General features: G+C 43.8%; 1 protein-coding gene and 1 non-coding gene across 2 annotated transcripts in view; both read right to left on the bottom strand.

The window, feature by feature from the left end:
• Positions 1–17,829, bottom strand: part of FBXO42 (F-box protein 42) — a 56,554-nt gene that overhangs the window by 16,895 nt on the left and 21,830 nt on the right.
• On the bottom strand, positions 9,232–9,364 carry LOC126007720 (small nucleolar RNA SNORA13). The gene has a single exon (XR_007495212.1). It is a non-coding gene; the product is annotated as a small nucleolar RNA SNORA13 (small nucleolar RNA).

The raw sequence follows: 17,829 nt of genomic DNA, 5'->3' as shown, positions 1-17,829 counted from the left end.
CTGGGTTTGCTGCTTGCAAGGCAAAAAACACCCTACTGCTGTGCTATCTCTAACCCCTCACTTTATGAATATAAAGTCTATCTTGAACTAAAAACACCTTAAAGAAAAATAGTTATTCAAAATTGTTTCAAGGAGCTGGGGAATGGATCTCAACAACAGAAATGCTTCGTATTATAAGAATAAAGCTCTGGGGCTGAAGAGATAGCATGGAGATAGGGCATTTGCCTTGCATGCAGGACAGGTGAGTGGTTCGAATCCCAGCATCCCATATAGTCCCCTGAGCCTTCCGGAAGCGATTTCTGAGCCTAGAGCCAGGAGTAACCCCTGAGCACTGCCTGATGTGACCAAAAACAAAACAAACAAATAAATAAACAAAAAGAAAAAACTCAGGCATTAGGGGGGGAAAATCCAAAATGGGTCTCCAAATTCTAATTAAGAACCACTTGGATTCTACTTGAAACAGACTGTTTTCTTTTTCCTCTTTTCTTTTCTTTTTTTTTGGTTTTTTGGGGTCAACCCGGCAGCGCTTAGGGGTTACTCCTGGCTCTATGCTCAGAAATGGCTCCTGGCAGACTCAGGGGATAATATGGGATGCTGGGATTCGAACCAATGATCTTCTGCATGAAAGGCAAATGCCTTACCTCCATGCTATCTCTCCGGCCCCCTGATTTCTTTTCTAATGAGGAAAATATTTTCTTTTTCTTTTTTTCTTTTTGGGTTACACCCAGTGATGCTCAAGGGTTTACTCCTGGCTCTGCACTCAGGAATCACTCTTGGCCAGAAGATGGCTAAAGGAGCTGGAGCAGAAGATTTGCATGTGGGAGTCCCAGATTTAAAACCTGGCATTGCCACTGCATAGTGACCCCGACAAAAGAACCACCAAGCATTTAAGTACTTAGCACCAAGCCAAGAATAACTCTCAAGCACACTGTGAGTAGACCCAAAACAACAACAAAAAAAAAACATCATTGCTCCTTGAGTCAATTATAAAATACTCAAAACAACTTGGAATTTTGTAATGAGCATGAGAATTTTACAGGTGAATCAAAAGGTGGGGCTGGAGAGATCGTATAGCAAGGTAGGGGCACTTCCTTGTACTGGGTCATACTGGGATTCAATCCGAAGCAATCCATATGGTTCCCTGAGCCCCAGTGAGGACTGACCCCCTGAATACAGAGCCAGGAATAAGCCCTGGTGTACAGCAAGATGTAGCAATGTTGGCAGCAGCAACAACAACAAATTCCCTTGTCAACTAGTCCAGGCTTTTGGGAAACAATACAAACATTCCTCAAAAAAACTAGAAATTGAGCTTTCAGGTGACCCCAGCAGTACCACTCCTAGGAATATATCCGAGGGGGTCCAAAAACTTAATACAGAAAAGCTCTTTGCATTCCTATGTTCATTGAAACACTATTCACAATAGCCAGAATCTAGAAACAACCCAAATCCCCAAGAACAGGTGAGTGAATTAAAAACTGTGTACATCTACTCAGTGGGAATACTATGCAGTACGCCTTCAGGAATATTGCAAACCATATGCCTAAAAACCAAAAAAAAAAAAAAAAAAGAGAGAGAGAGTCAGAAAATCAGAGAAAAAACAGCAGGCCACAAAAAGAGGCATGGAGGTCAGGAGGGAAACTAGGGACATTGGTGGTGAGAAAAGTGCACTGGTGAAGGTATTATACACTGTATGATTGAAATGTACAACTTTGTGAAGGAAAAAACCTGTATTATGAACACACTTTGTAAACTAGTGTTTAGACAGAACGTAATTTTTTTAAAAATCGGAAAAAAATTCATGGGGCTGATAGATAGTACAGGGGTTAAGGTGTGTCTGTCCTGTATGTGGCCAACCTGCGGTTCGATCCCAGTACTCCAATGTGTCTCCTGAGCACCACCAGGAATCATTCCTGAGCATAGACAGACTTAATATTGAGCATGGCTAGGTGTGGCACGACCCTGTCCCCACAAGAACCCTATAGTCACTACGTTTTTTTTTTTTTTTTGGGGGGGGGCTATACCCAGTGAAGCTCAGGGTTTATTCCTGGCTATGCACTCATGGCTTAAGGGACCATATGAGACGCCAGGGATTGAACTGAGGTCTGTCCTGGATCGGCTGCTTGCAAGGCAAACACCCTACCGCTGTGCTATTGCTTTGGCCCATATAGTCACTACTTTTAATTCTTTGTTTGCTTGTTTGTTTGTTTGGGTCACACTCAGTGGTGCTAAGGAGTTACTCCTGACTCTGTGTTCAGAAATAGCTCCTGGCATGTTCAGGGGACCATATGGGATGCCAGGATTCAAACCATCATCCATTCTGAATTGGCTGCTTGCAAGAAGCAAACACCCTACTGCTGTACTATCTCTCTGGCCCCACTACTTTTAATTTTAAACAGATATGTGTAAGACTACTTGATGAATGTAGTACAGCTTTTATTAGATAAAAAGAAACCGTTTGAAAACTCGTAATTGTTTTCTTGACATTTCAAGTAGTCTTTTTTTTTTTCTTGGTTTTTGGGCCACACCCGGCAGCGCTCAGGGGTTACTCCTGGCTGTCTGCTCAGAAATAGCTCCTGGCAGGCACGGGGACCATATGGGACACCGGGATTTGAACCAATCACCTTTGGTCCTGGATCGGCTGCTTGCAAGGCAAACGCTGCTGTGTTCTCTCTCCAGGCCCTCAAGTAGTCTTTTGACTGAGTTCTGGGAAAGGGGCAGAGAGATAGCATGGAAGTAAGGCATTTGCCTCGCATGCAGAAGGACGATGGTTTGAATCCCAGCATCCCATATGGTCCCCCGAGCCTGCCAGGTACAATTTTCTGAGTGTAGTGCCAGGAGTAACCCTGAGCACTGCTGGGTGTGACCCCCCCCCCAAAAAAAAAAAAAGAGAGAAGAGGGAATGGCAGATAAGAGGGGGAGGGACAGGGCAACAGCACAGCCTTGCATGCGGCCAACCTATCACAGACCCTGATTGGATCCCTGGTATCCAATATGGTTCCCCGAGCCTGTCAGGAGTAACCCTGAGTGCTGCTGCCAGGTGTGACCCAAAGACCAAAAATAAATAAATAAATAAAAAAAGAAGGAAAAGATCTGGATCAGAACTTGCTAATAGACAAAGGATTCCTTCCTTTCCTAGGTGAACCACTGGTTCTGCTCTCATTAACATCTCTGGAAACCAACAGATCCAGACTGCACTCAGATTATAAAAGGTCAGAGGACACAAAGAAAATCAACTTTAAAGGAGGAGCCGCCCCCCACACGATGATATGATAGAAGGGACTGGGGTGTGGGCTGGAGAGATAGGACAGAGATCCCAGAGATTCACCTTGTACACAGCTGACCCTAGTTTTAACCCCAGCACTGCATATTGCTGCTCTGCTCATGCACTGCCAAGAGTGATCCCTGAGCACAGAACCAGAGGTAACCAACCCGAGAACCACTGGGTGTAGCCTAAAAGCAGAAACAAAACAGTAATAGGAAGAGAAGGGAAAGAGAGGAAGGGCAGTAGTTAGGGCAGAAGTGATTGCACATGGCCAGTGGGTACAATCCTGACAATGTATCCCCAGCACATTAGGAATAATCCCTGAGTACAGAGCCAGGAATAAACCCTAACCTAAGCATTGCTGTGTGGGAAGGGAAGTCTAAGATTGGAAAAGGAGCTAATATAACAAAGACCTTTTTCTGTCTTGAGAAGTGGCATAGAGATTAAAAAGTGCTCGCCTTATATACAGGTGGCCCAACTTTGATCCCTGGCACCACATATGGTCTCTGAGCAGCAAGGAGTAAGCATTATCAGGTGTGGTCAAAAAGCCAAAAAAAAAAAAAAAACACCTTGGGGCTGGTGAGGTGGCGCTAGAGGTAAGGTGTCTGCCTTGCAAGCGCTAGCCAAGGAAGGACTGCGGTTCGATCCCCCCGCATCCCATATAGTCCCCCCAAGCCAGGGGCAATTTCTGAATGCTTAGGCAGCAGTAACCCCTGAGCATCAAATGGGTGTGGCTGAAAAAAAACAAAAAACAAACAAACAACTTATAATAGTCATTTAAGTAACATCTATGCCATTCTCGTAGAGACTTCTACATACAAGTAATGTCTGGGATCGAACCTGGGTCAGCTGCTTGCAAGGTAAATGCCCTTCCCAATAACAAATTCTTTTTTCTTTTTTGTTTTTGGGCTACACCCAGCGTTGCTAAGGGGTTACTCCTGGCTGTCTGCTCAGAAATAGCTCCTGGCAGGCATGAGGGACCATATGGGACGCCAGGATTTGAACCAACCACCTTTGGTCCTAAATCAGCTGCTTGCAAGGCAAACACCGCTGTGATATCTCTCTGGGCCCCCAATAACAAATTCTGTATAAATCCCAAATCATTTCCTTCTTTCTCTCTTTCTCTCTTCCTTCCTTCCTTCCTTCCTCCCTCCCTCCCTCCCTCCCTTCCTTCCTTCCTTCCTTCCTCCCTCCCTCCCTCCCTCCCTCCCTCCCTCCCTTCCTTCCTTCCTTCCTTCCTTTCTTTTTTTGTATCCCAAATCATTTCTTTGTTACTTTGTCCACTAGGTCTAGCCATCCAATTTTTTTTTTGGGGGGGTCACACCTGGCAGTACTCAGGAGTTACTCCTGGCTCCATGCTCAGAAATCACTCCTGCAGGCACGGAGGACCATATGGGATCCCGGGATTTGAACCAAAGACCTTCTGCATGAAAGGCAAATGCCTTACCTCCATGCTATCTCTCTGGACCCTAGCCATCCAAATCTTTTCCCATGTATCGCATAATTTATTCTACACACTCCCATATAGTATCTTTCATCACCAGTTATTTAGTTCTTAATACTATTTTTTGTTTAATTACATGTCTTTGCTGATCCTTATTCATATACACATCTGTAGCAACTAGAATAGCATTAATAAAAAAATTAATGGAGGAGCTTGAGCCATGGCACAGTGGTAGGGCATATGCCTTGCATGCGGCTGACCAAGAGAGACAGGATTTGATCCACAGAATCAAATCTGCCAGGAGCGATTTCTGAGTGCAGAACCAGGAGTAAATCCTGAGCGCCACTGGGTGTGACCCAAAAACCTATATGGATGGATGGATGGTGCAGAACCAGGAGTAAATCCTGAGCGCCACTGGGTGTGACCCAAAAACCTATATGGATGGATGGATGGATGGATGGATGGATGGATGGATGGATAGATAGATAGATAGATAGATAGATAGATAGATAGATAGATAGATAGATAGAGACATAAAACTGAATAAACAAATGAATAAATGTAGTAACTTTGCATGTTTTGGAAACTCAAAGATAACTAAGCTCATTTAAGATCATTCCCAACTCCTAACCAGTACACCATCAATGTATACAGAAGTGTTGATTTAATTTCCATATCCTTGATCCAAGAGACTACTGTATATAATGAATCAACCTCTATCTAACCACCCATTAAACCAAAAAATTCATGTCTTGTAAGAAAAATATCAGCAAACCTAAACTGAATAGTCCACAAAATACCTGACAGTACTCCTCAAAATTGTTGAGCTCATCAAAAGTCAGAAATTGTCACAGTCATCAAAGAAATCTGAGACATAAAGACTAAACATAATGTGCCCTGCTTGGGATCTCGGAATAGATCTTGGAATATCCTAAGGAGGATATTAGTTGTTTTTTTTTTAAAGGGAAATCTGAATAAAGCATGAACTTTAGTTATCAATATAGGTTCATAAATTGTCATAAAAGAACTATACTAAAACAAGATGCTAATACAGAAAACTGAATATGGAGTATATGAAAACTGTTCTATTCTAAAATTAAAGTCTATATATATCTATATATAGAGATACATACATATATATATATTTTTTGGGGGGGTGTTTTGGGCCATACCTGTTTGATGCTCAGGGGTTACTCCTGGCTAAACGCCCAGAAATTGCCCCTGGCTTGGGGGGACCATATGGGATGCCGGGGGATCGAACCTCAGTCCTTCCTTGGCTAGCGCTTGCAAGGCAGACACCTTACCTCTAGTGCCACCTTACTGGCCCCTATTTTTATATTTTTAAATTGATAATATAAAATAAATTATAGGAAAAATATATAACTACTCACAGAACAGAAAGTAGTCTCACTCATCTATGGGTTTTAAGAAAAATAAAAGATGGGGCCAGAGAGATAGCATGGAGGTAAGACGTTTGACTTTCATGCAGAAGGTCATTGGTTCGAGTCCCGGCATTCCATATGGTACCCCATGCCTGCCAGGAGTGATTTCTGAGCCTGGAGCCAGGAGTAACCTCTGATGTGGCAGGGTGTGACCCAAAAAAAACAAAAGACAAAAAAAAGAAAAGACATTATTGAAATAATTCTGAGATGAGAGCCGGAAGGACTGGCTCACCATAAGAAGTTCACCACAAACAGTGGTAAGTGCAGTTAGAGAAATAACTGCGCTGAGAATTATCATAACAATGTCAATGAGTGAGGTAAGTAGAAAGCTTGTCTCGAATACAGGTGGGTAGGGGGAGGAGATAGGGACATTGGTGATGGGAATGTTGCACTGGTGAAGGGCGGTGTTTTTTTATGACTGAAACCCCACTACAATCATGTTTGTAATTATGGTGTTTAAATAAAGATATAATTTTTTTTTTTTTTTTTTTTTTTTTTTTTTTTTTTTTTTTTTTTTGGTTTTGGTTTTTGGGCCACACCCAGTAACGCTCGGGGTTACTCCTGGCTATGCGCTCAGAAGTTGCTCCTGGCTTGGGGGACCATATGGGACACCGGGGGATCGAACCTCGGTCCGTCCAAGGCTAGCGCAGGCAAGGCAGGCACCTTACCTTTAGCGCCACCGCCCGGCCCCTAAGATATAATTTTTTAAAAAAAAACTACTCACAGACAACACAGTAGACAGAACATAGATTTTATTTTTTTTTTTTTTTTGGTTTTTGGGCCACACCCGGTAACGCTCAGGGGTTACTCCTGGCTATGCGCTCAGAAGTCGCTCCTGGCTTGGGGGACCATATGGGACGCCTGGGGATCGAACCGCGGTCCGTCTCCTTAGGCTAGCGCAGGTAAGGCAGGCACCTTACCTCCAGCGCCACCGCCCGGCCCCAGAACATAGATTTTAAAGACAAATCTTTACAGACAAAATCTTTCAATCTCTGCTCCATCATTTATTAGTTGTATGATCTTAGGTAAATTACTAGATGTTTTTCTGAGCTTCAATTTCTTCATCTGCAAAATGGATATTATACTAGTGCCAACCTAATTGGGTTGGTATGAAAGCTAGATAGTAGGTATAAAGAATATGGGACAACCCTAAAACTCATCCCTAAAATCCTCTCAAGGCACACAGGCAACTCTCAATCACAGGCCACTCCTTAAGAACGAAGGTAAAATGGGAGATACAGCTATAAAGAGCAGCCAAGATAGCATAGACCGGTAACTTTCCCTTCTAACAGTTTAGGGGTCCAGTAACAACAAAATGTACTGTGAAAAAAAAACAAAATCTAAAACAAAATAAAATCCTAGGAGTCAGGATGTTCAATTTTGGCTGTTTGTTTTGGAAGCACACATTGAACCCAGGGCCTTCGATATAGATCTGTCACTCTCCTCTTCCCTTGAGATTAGTGAGTGAGTGTGCTATGAGGATTCTGCATCTGAGTAAGCTTCTGAGATGATACAAATCAAAATCATCTACTATGTGGTTTTCAGGAATAGCAGTCTTGTCCTTTCCTCTCCACAGAGATGGAAATTAGAAAGAGAAAAACAAAATTCTTAAAAAAAATTCTTTGTTTTAGTTTTTTTTAGTTTTTTTTTGTTTGTTTGTTTTTGGTTTTTTGTTTTTTGGGTCACACCCAGCATCGCTCAAGGTTACTACTGGTTCTACGCTCAGAAATCGCTCCTGGGGCCCGGAGAGATAGCACAGTGGCGTTTGCCTTGCAAGCAGCCGATCCAGGACCGAAGGTGGTTGGTTCAAATCCCGGTGTCCCATATGGTCCCCCGTGCCTGCCAGGAGCTATTTCTGAGCAGACAGCCAGGAGTAACCCCTGAGCACCGCTGGGTGTGGCCCAAAAACAAACAAAAAAAAAAAAAAAAAAAAGAAGAAGAAATCGCTCCTGGCAGGCTCAGGGGACCATATGGGATGCCAGGATTCGAACCACCAATCTTCTACATGCAAGGCAAACGACTTACCTCCATGCCATCTCTCCGGCCCCAGTTTTAGCATTTTTTTAAATTTAATTTTTTTGGGGGCCACACACCCGTTGATGCTCAGGGGTGACTCCTGGCTATGCACTCAGAAACTTGGAGGGACCATATGGGATGCCAGGAGATCGAACCACAGTTCGTCCTACGCTAGCTCTTGCAAGGCAGATGCCTTACACCTCTAGCGTCACTGCTCTGGCCCCTAAATTTAATTTTTGATTGGGGCTCCTCACCTTGCAATGTTCAGGGCTTACCTCACTTAGCTCAGGAGCTCACTCCTGGTAAGCTTAGGGGATAGATAATATGGGGTGCCTGGGATCAAACTGAAACAGCCGTATGCCAGGCAAGCACACTACTCACTGTAGTATCCTTCCAGATCTACAAAACTCTTGATTAAGTAGATCTGAATGGGAGAAAGGGGTAGGAAAATAAACTGTTCTAGTGTTGCTGAATAGAGATATGAGCTGTACTCTGAACTTGGAGATAGCAAAAAAAGAGCCTGGAACACATATCTTGCATGTGTAAGAGTCTTTTCTCCCCCCTTCTTTTTGGGTTTTTGGGTCACACCCAGCAGCGCTCAGGGGTTACTCCTGGCAGACTCAGGGGACTATATGGGATGCTGGTATTCAAACCACCATCCTTCTGCATGCAAGGTAAACGCCCTACCTCCATGCTATCTCTTCAGCCCGCATGTGTGAGATTCTTAATTACATTCCTGGCAACACACAAGTTTCCCTAATCTCTCCTCCCTGTGGTCTTGGTGGACCCAATACAACTATTACTTCCACAAGAAGAGGGAGGAAGGTGGAAGAAGGAGAGAGGAAGGAGGAAAGAAGGGAGGAAGTGGGGGGAGGAGGAGGAGAAGGGGCGAAATGAAGGGGGAGAGGAAGAGAGGAAGAATAGAGGAGGAAGGAGGAAATGAGTGGAGGGGGAAGGAAGAGGAGGAGGAGAAGGAGGAACCAGAACAATACAGAAAAATATCTCAAACAATTTACTCAACATTTCTGGACTCCCAATATTTATAGACTCTTTTTTTTTTTTCCTACGCCTGTTCCCGGGCAGTTCCGGGCCCGTGACCTCTGGCAGGTCTTGGGCAGGTGGACCTACCCGGGACTTTTCTTTCTGCCTCGTTTGACACCGAGTCCACCACTTGCAAGGCAGACTGGCAACACAGAGGCGGATTTATAGACTCTTTTGTACAAAGTCTTATTTATTTTTTGTTATTGGGCCACACCTTGTGGCACTAAGGGTTTATTCCTGTGCTGTGGGGACCATATGGGATACCCGGAGTGGAGCCCAGATTGGCCATGTGCAAGGCAAATGCCCTACATGCTATACTATCACTCTGCCCTCTTGAGGAAAAGAAACTGCTCTTCTTTTGTAAATGGAGTTGGGTTAATGGTCAAGAAGTTTTGAAAGTTAAAATGCTGAAAGTTTATTTATGTAACTTATTTCATTTGGGGCCACACATGGTGGCACTCAAAGGTTACTCCTGACTCTGTTGCTTATGGACTGTTTCTGGCAATGCTCAAGGTACAATATGTGGTGCTGGGAATCAAATCTGGGTCAGTCATGTAAGAAGAATAAATATGCCTTGCCAGCTGTATTATCTCTCTGATCTCTTATGATATTAAATATTAAACAGATGCTTTTTAAAAAAGACCGGTATAAAGGGTAATTAAATTTATGAGTTTTTGGCTGGAGGGGGCCCACACACAGCGATGCTTCAAGGTTACTCCTTGCTCTGCATTCAGGATTTATTCCTGGCAGTGCTTGGGGGACCATAGACTGTTGAAGCTCAAACACAGATCCACTTCGTGCAAGAAATGCGCCTTACCCATTATACAAGTGCCACCTCCTGTTTTGGTCTTGTGCTCATTGGAAGCTGTTGTCTGACCTTTATACAAGCGCCCAGGGTAATTCATTTTAGAAAGTGGTTTCAATTTTAGTGTTCTGTCCCCAAAATTTTTTAATTTATTTTGGGTGCTAACACAGGCTAGATTAAAGACATGTGATTAAGGATTAAGTTGTGGGGCCGGAGAGATAGCACAGCAGTAGGGCCTTTGCCTTGCACGCAGCCAACATTGGACGGACCCTGTTTTGATTCCTGGCATCCCATATGGTCCCCAGAGGCTGCCAGGAGTGATTGCTGGGTGCCACCGGGTGTGGACCTCCTCCAAAAAAACCCCTCAAAAAAAAAAAAAAAAACTATGGGGGCCGGAAAGATAGCATGGAGGTAAGGCATTTGCCTTTCATGCAGAAGGTCATTGGTTCGAATCCCAGCATCCCATATGGTCCAGGAGCTATTTCTCAGCCTGGAGCCAGGAGTAACCCCTGAGCACTGCCCAGTGTGACCCAAAAAACAAACAAACAAAAACACTATGAACAATAGTGGGCCCATGGACCATAGTCTGAGGACCCCTGCCCAAGACTGAGAGGAGGAGCTGAGAAACAGAGAGAAAGAGGAGTGTCAAGAGAGTGTGGTACACATCCCACATATTCACACTTTGGCTCAGAACAAGTTGGCTGCTAAGCAGGACAAGCAGCAGTCGAAAAAAGCCAGGTGGAAGGCCAGAGTGATAGCACAGTAGGTAGGGTGTTTGCCCACATACATCCCAGAGGGTCCCCTGAGCCTGCCAGGATTAATTTCTGAGTGCAGAGCCAGGAGTAACTCCTGGACACTGCCAGATGTGGCAGTATTTGAGGACCCCTGCCTTAGTAAAATACCAGAAGCTGAAACATTCAACTTCCTAGAATCACCTGGCAAAGAAACAATGATGTTTAGTATTGCATAGTCATTATCACTGGCCAGAATTTCATCAGCTTCCTTTTTACCCTCAATTATCAGTAATGAACTTCCCACCAGTTCCACATCTGCTTGTTTACGAGCATCCAAAGTCATTTTCCCTTACTCATTTGATAAACATGCAAGAGTTTCTATACACAGCCATCTCCTTTGCATGTATAACAGATTCTGCCTTTCCCACTTCTTGAAAACACTATCCTTACACTATCTTCTATCCAACTCAATTCATTCCCCTAGGCCATCACAAATAATGCTATGAAATCTGCATCTTAAAAAATAAACGTGGGGGGGGCCAGAGTGTTAATACAGCAGACAGGGCACTTGCCTTGCATACTATAGCTGATCCAGGTTGGATCCCCAGCATCCCATATGCTCCCCAGAGCCCTTCCAGGAGTGATCCTTGAGCAGAGAGCCAGGAGTAATCCTGAAACATCATCAGTTGGGGTGACCAAATTGAAAAAAGAAAAAAAATCTACACTCAGTACCTCACTGTTGGATCCCCTCTGTGACACTGTTCTTGAACCCATCTAGCAAAAGGAACCCCAAAGAGCTATTGTTCCCAAGATTCCCCTTGAGGCTGATACTATTCTAGAGATGGGGAAGGACAGCACAAAGAGAGGCACCATCCTCCCCATGAAGTTACTACTGTGCTTGACTTCAAGCAGTTCCTCCTCCCTCACAGAGAGCTCTGATTAAAGGAGACACTACCTATCAATATTGTGTTGTTCCTGAGGCATTCCTAAGCCTCAAAATTCATGCTCTCTTCTCCTGGTGTCTCAATTGGCCCCTGGCTATGCTTCTACTGTTTCCTCTGTGCCCTACATGTATTCCAGTCACTCTCTGGTCCTATATAAGCATTATTGGAATAGAATAAATCGTCTCTGGTTATCTGCCTGAGATCCATTTTTTTCCAGTCATCAGCTGGGGGAAACATCCCTCAGCCCCAAACACACTGAGGAGACAGAAATTGTCTTTGCTGGCTAATGGGGTCAGCACATCTCACCTTTCTGTTTTCACAGAAAAACTCAAAAAAAAAAAATCCACCCCAAAACAGACAAAAACAACCTTTAAACAAACAATTGTTTGTCTTCCACTTCTTTCTCTTAAAATCATTCAAACAAGTGTTAGTTCTTATTACTCCCTGAAAATACTCTCCGCTAAAGGCAGAGTCAATCCTGTCCTTACCTGGCAAGACTCTTGGTTTTACCAAGAGTAAGTAATTATTTTAATTACTTCCTTCCCACCTAAAAACATTTTTTTTTAAGTTTTGGGTTTTTTTTTTGGGGGGGGGTCCACACCCGGCAGTGCTCAGGGGTTACTCCTGGCTCTACGCTCTGAAATCGCCCCTGGCAGGCTCAAGCGTCCACATGGATGCCGGGATTTGAACCACTATCCTTCTGCATGCAAGGCAAACGCCTTACCTCCATGTTATCTCACCAGCCCCCTAAAAACATTTTCATGTGTGGTGACTGTCAACATTCTCCTGCTTTTCTCCTCCCACCCCAGGTGCTCCTTTTCTATTCATCTATTTCCTCTTTTCTCCCTGATCTGGAGTATTTCCCACAGCCTTTATTTTCTCTTGGTAAACTCATCCAATCTCATGGTTTCAAAGCTACCACTCTGCTAATAGCTCCAGTTAGCTCTTTAGTCCTACTGTCTAAAGCCTGCATGCCTTTCCTGAACTCCAGACCTGCTTGATCTAACATACATTTCAAATTTAACATTTCCCAAGCTTATTTTCTCATCTCTCCTGAACTGTAGCCTGGCCACCAATGCAACGTAAAGGTTTCGATGAATATATCTCTATTCAAATCCTTCCCTTTGGTTGAATGTTCTCTCCCCTTCAGATTTTTCTTTTCTTTTCTTTTCTTCCTTCTTTCCTTTCTCTTTCTTTCTTTCTCTCTCTCTCTCTCTTTCTTTCTCTTTTTTTTTTTTTTTGGATTTTGGGTTATACCAGGCAGCGCTCAGCGGTTACTCCTGGCTCTATGCTCAGAAATCGCTCCTGGCAGGCTCGGGGGACCATATGAGATGCCGGGATTAGAACCACCATCCTTCTGCACACAAGGCAAATGCCTTACCTCCATGCTATCTCTCCAGCCCCCAGAAGTATAATTTTTACCTATTTTATTCATTCATGTATCCTTAGCACTTAGAACAATATCAGACACAGAATAGGCAATTCACAAATACTTTTAACATGAGCAAATACAGAGTATAAAAGGAATTCAACTGAACAAAAGGAAGGCCTGCGCTGTCATGTAAGGGAAGGCCAATCCTCTATTTTAAATGCCAAACTCTTGTAAGAACTCATTATATGAGATCACCATCTACAAAGACGCAAAAACTAAGTAGTTCTTTCAAATAGTTATTCTCCATTTCAGCAAATGGCGCTGCTATCTACCTTGCTGTACAAACCTGAAACAGCTTTGGTTAAACCTGTGCTTCAATATCCAACTCAACTCAGGAGGCTGGAGCTCACATGCTTTGTTTGTCAAACACAGTTTGATCCTGGGTACCACAATGTTCCCCTAAGCACTGCTGGGTGCAGCATTGGAGATCCCTCCCCTAAATTCTTGGTGTGGTTCAAGGGGGCCCCCAAACATTGTTAGGATGACAGCTAATCCCTGACACTGCTAGGTCCTTACAATCCCCAGTGTTCCTTCCACATGATCCCCCAAGCACCACCAGTAATTAGTGATCTTGGAACTATGAGTAAGCTCTGAGCACCAGAAGGTGTGGCCCAAAGACCAAAACTTAAAAAGAAAGGGCCCGGAGAGATAGCATGGAGGTAAGGCGTTTGCCTTTCATGCAGAAGGTCATTGGTTCGAATCCAAGCATCCCATATGGTCCTCCGAGCCTGCCAGGAGTGATTTCTGAGCATGGAGCCAGGAGTATCCCCTAAGCGCTGCTGGGTGTGAGCCCCCCACCCCAAAAAAAAGAAAGAAAGGAAAAAAAAAAGGCAGGGCCAGAAAGCGGTAGGGCGTTTGCCTTGCAAGCAGTGGACCCAGGACCAAAGGTAGCAACGGTGATTCGAATCCCGGCATCCCATATGTCCCTTGTGCCTACCAGGAGCGATTTCTGAGCACAGAGTCAGGTAACCCCCGAGCACTACCGGGTGTGGCCCAAAACCAAAAAGAAGAAAAGGGAAGGGGAAGAAAAATAGGATGACCAGCTCAAACTTCTCTTTACCTCAACTACTAGGATTGTAGTCCAAATCAGCAATCTCCCACTATATATATATATATATATATATATATATATAGCCTCCTACCTGTTCTCTCTGCTTTGTTTTTTCGGATCTGCTTCTTTTTATTTCCTAATAGTAATGAAAATGATTTTTTAAAAAGTAAGCTGGAAGCAGGGGAGATAGTTCAAAATTGGAACTGAAATGCACACTTTGTTCCCAGATACCATGTGCTCTCCCTGCAGCACCAGGAACGTCAGACAGGTTAAGTATTACCTGGAGAGGCCCCAGACTCCAGAGCACTCTTGGAGACCCCCATTAAAAAATGTCTCACAGGGGCCGGGCGGTGGCGCTAGAGGTAAGGTGCCTGCCTTGCCTGCGCTAGCCTTGGACGGACTGCCAAGCCAGGAGCAACTTCTGAGCGTCACCGTCACCGGGTGTGGCCCAAAAACCAAAAAAAAAAAGTCTCACAGACTTTGCTCCTGCCTACACCTCAACTCTACATATACCAGCCACTCTATTCCTTCCTGAACTCCGTTCACAAAGAGATCTAGTCTCAGGTTCATTACAATGAAGAGGTCAAGCCCCCAACTCAAATAACTGGCTTGGCTCAGATACTATTAAAGGCTTCAACTTACAGAAAGATTCTGGGAGTCTTCAGCTTAACCATTCCAAAAAGAACTAAAATTAAGTTGGCAGAAGTTCACCATTCAGTTAGCTGATGGCAGCAAAATCTCAGGTACATGCCACACCAGCAACAGGCTCCTGCTTACTTGGTGGTTGATGGCACAATCCTAAAATATGACATTTCTAACATGAAACTGCAAACTTATGATATTACTCTTTTTTCTTTAATTAAACCACCATGAGATACAGAATTAAAAGGTTGTTGATGGTTGAGTTTCAGTCATACAATGTTCCAATACCTGTATGTTTCCTGCCACCAGTATCCCCAGTTACCCTCCTGTCTCCATCTGTCCCTCACTCTGGTTGACACTTTGCTCTCTTTTTCCCTTTTTGGAAACTCATGGTATTCTTAAAATTTCTTCAAAAGAGATAATAAAACACTCCAAAGAAAGGGTTCCCTTTTCTAGAAGTACCTTCACTGAGTCTCATGAACAGTATAGTATCTTCTTCCCTTTTTTTCTTTTTTTGAGAGGGGTGTTGATATTGGAGGTAGGACATATCCAGTAGTGCTCAAGAGACCATATATGATACTAGGGATGGAACCATAGCACCTTAACCCCTAAAGTTCTCCGTTTTTTTTTTTTTTTTTTTTTTTTGGTTTTTGGGCCACACCCAGTGACACACATATGGAACACCAAAAGATCAAACTTCGGTCTGTCCTAGGTCAGCCTCCTGCAAGGCAAGCGCCCTACCACTGTGTCACTGTTCCGGCTCCCAACCCCTAAATTTCTATTGTTTAAGCAATCCAGTCTCTATGGTATTTTGGTATAGCAGCCTAAACTCATTAAGACATCAACTAAATTGAGTGATTTAGTCTCATTTGCAATAAAATCAAATAAATATGTAAACAGACAGGGATGCAGTAGCATTCTCTCACTACTCTCTGTTCCCAGTCCAAACTATTTTGCTGCCTGTTTAATGCTCTTCAAATAACTACACTTGAAAACCGAGCACTCTTCAAAGCTAATAACATCACTAGTAAATTTTAAAACAGCAGACGAATATCTCATAACTGCACTAAATGGGTGGTATGAAGCACCTTCCCCCATAGCCAACCACCAACAACTAAAATGGGCGAGTCAAGTGCACCAAGACACATCAACAACTGTGTTCTGTTCAGAAAAGCCTCATTGATGTTTCAGTTAGGAAGCAATTTTAGTTGGGACTCATGACAGATTATAGAAACATTTCCTCAGGCAATCTTCCCATGGGATTTCTGCCTAAATGAGACCTTCAGAGAACTCTATAAAACTATTGTTTGTTTTTCTTTTTTTTAGAAGATACATTAAAAGGGCTCAGTTTTCCCTTCTAAAACTAAGTGTTATAGATGAGACTAAATCAGCAACTCGATCATTTGAAACACTTTAAAAATTAAACATTCACTTACATTTCATAAAAGGGAATAGATTAAACATTTTTTTTGTTTTGTTTTTGTTTTGGTTTGGTTTTTGGGTCACACCCGGTTGCACTCAGGGATTACTCCTGGCTCTATGCTCAGAAGTCACTCCTGGCAGGCTCAGGGGACCATATGGGATGCCGGGATTTGAACCACCGACCTTCTGCATGCAAGGCAAATGCCTTACCTCCATGCCATCTCTCCGGTCCCAGATTAAACATGTTTTTGCATGCCTTTTTTCGTTGTTTTGTTTTGGGGTCACACCTGACTACTGGGTCTGTGCTCAGGAATCACTCCTGGCAGGCTTGGAGGACTTTATGGGATACCAGGGATCAAACAAGGGTAGGCTGCATGCAAGGCTAATGCCCTACCAGCCTTAACTATCACTATGGCCCTGAATCATGTATTTTTTAAAACTTCGATACTCTGTAATTTTTGGAAGTCTTAATTACCAAGTCACTGGTTTCTCTATACCACCAGAGGGAACTTAAAAACATAGCTTTTAAACTTGATGGTTAAAAAGAAGTTGACAACAGGTTATAAAGGTCCCATTAATCCAAGAAGGAGCAATCAAATGACCAATAACCAAACTATGGTCACAGGGGCTGGAGAGATAGCATGGAGGTAGGGAGTTTGCCTTGCATGCAGAAGAATGGTGGTTCAAATTCCGGCATCCCATATAGTCCCCTGAACCTGCCACAAGCGATTTCTGAGCCAGGAGTAACCCCTAAGCGCTGCCAGGTGTGACCCAAAAGCCAAACAAACAAACAAACAAAACCCTAGGGTTACAGTAGAGTACAAAAGGCAGTGTTTGTGCTTTAAGAATGGAGCAATCAAAAACTACTCTGAATACCAGCACAGTAGCAGTGAATTCTAAAATTAAGAAAGCTAGGTGCAGGCCCAGAGAGATAGCACAGCAGTTTGCCTTGCAAGCAGCCGATCTAGGACCAAAGGTGGTTGGTTCGAATCCCGGTGTCCCATATGGTCCCCCGTGCCTGCCAGGAGCTATTTCTGAGCAGACAGCCAGGAGTAACCCCTGAGCACCACCGGGTGTGCCCCCCCCCAAAAAAAAACAAAAAAAAAAAAAAGCTAGGTGCTGGAGAGATAGCACAGCAGTAGGGCATTTGCCTTACATGCAGCCAACCCAGGAGGGACCCGGTTCAATTCCCAGCATCCCATATGAGCCCCTCAGCCTGCCAGAAGTGATTTCTGAGTGCAAAGCCAGGAGTAACCCCTGAGCACTGCTGGGTGTGGCCCAACCAACCAATCAATCAATAAATAAATAAAATTTAAAAGGGGGGGACAGAGAGATAGCATGGAGGTAAGTTGTTTGCCTTTCATGCAGAAGAACAGTGGTTTGAATCCTGGCATCCCATATGAATCCCTAGCATCCTATATGGTCCCCAGATCCTGCCAGGAGTAATGCCTAAGTGCAGAGCCACAAAAGTAGGCCAGTAGTACAACAGGTAGGGTGTTTACCTTGCAAACAGCCAACCCAATCCCGGTTCAAATCCCAGCATTCTGTATGGTCCCTCAAGCCTACCAAGAGTGATTCCTGAATACAGAGCCAA

Source organism: Suncus etruscus, chromosome 4 (genome assembly GCF_024139225.1).
Source record: "Suncus etruscus isolate mSunEtr1 chromosome 4, mSunEtr1.pri.cur, whole genome shotgun sequence".
NCBI lineage: Eukaryota > Metazoa > Chordata > Mammalia > Eulipotyphla > Soricidae > Suncus > Suncus etruscus.
This window is presented reverse-complemented; position numbering and strand designations above follow the sequence as displayed.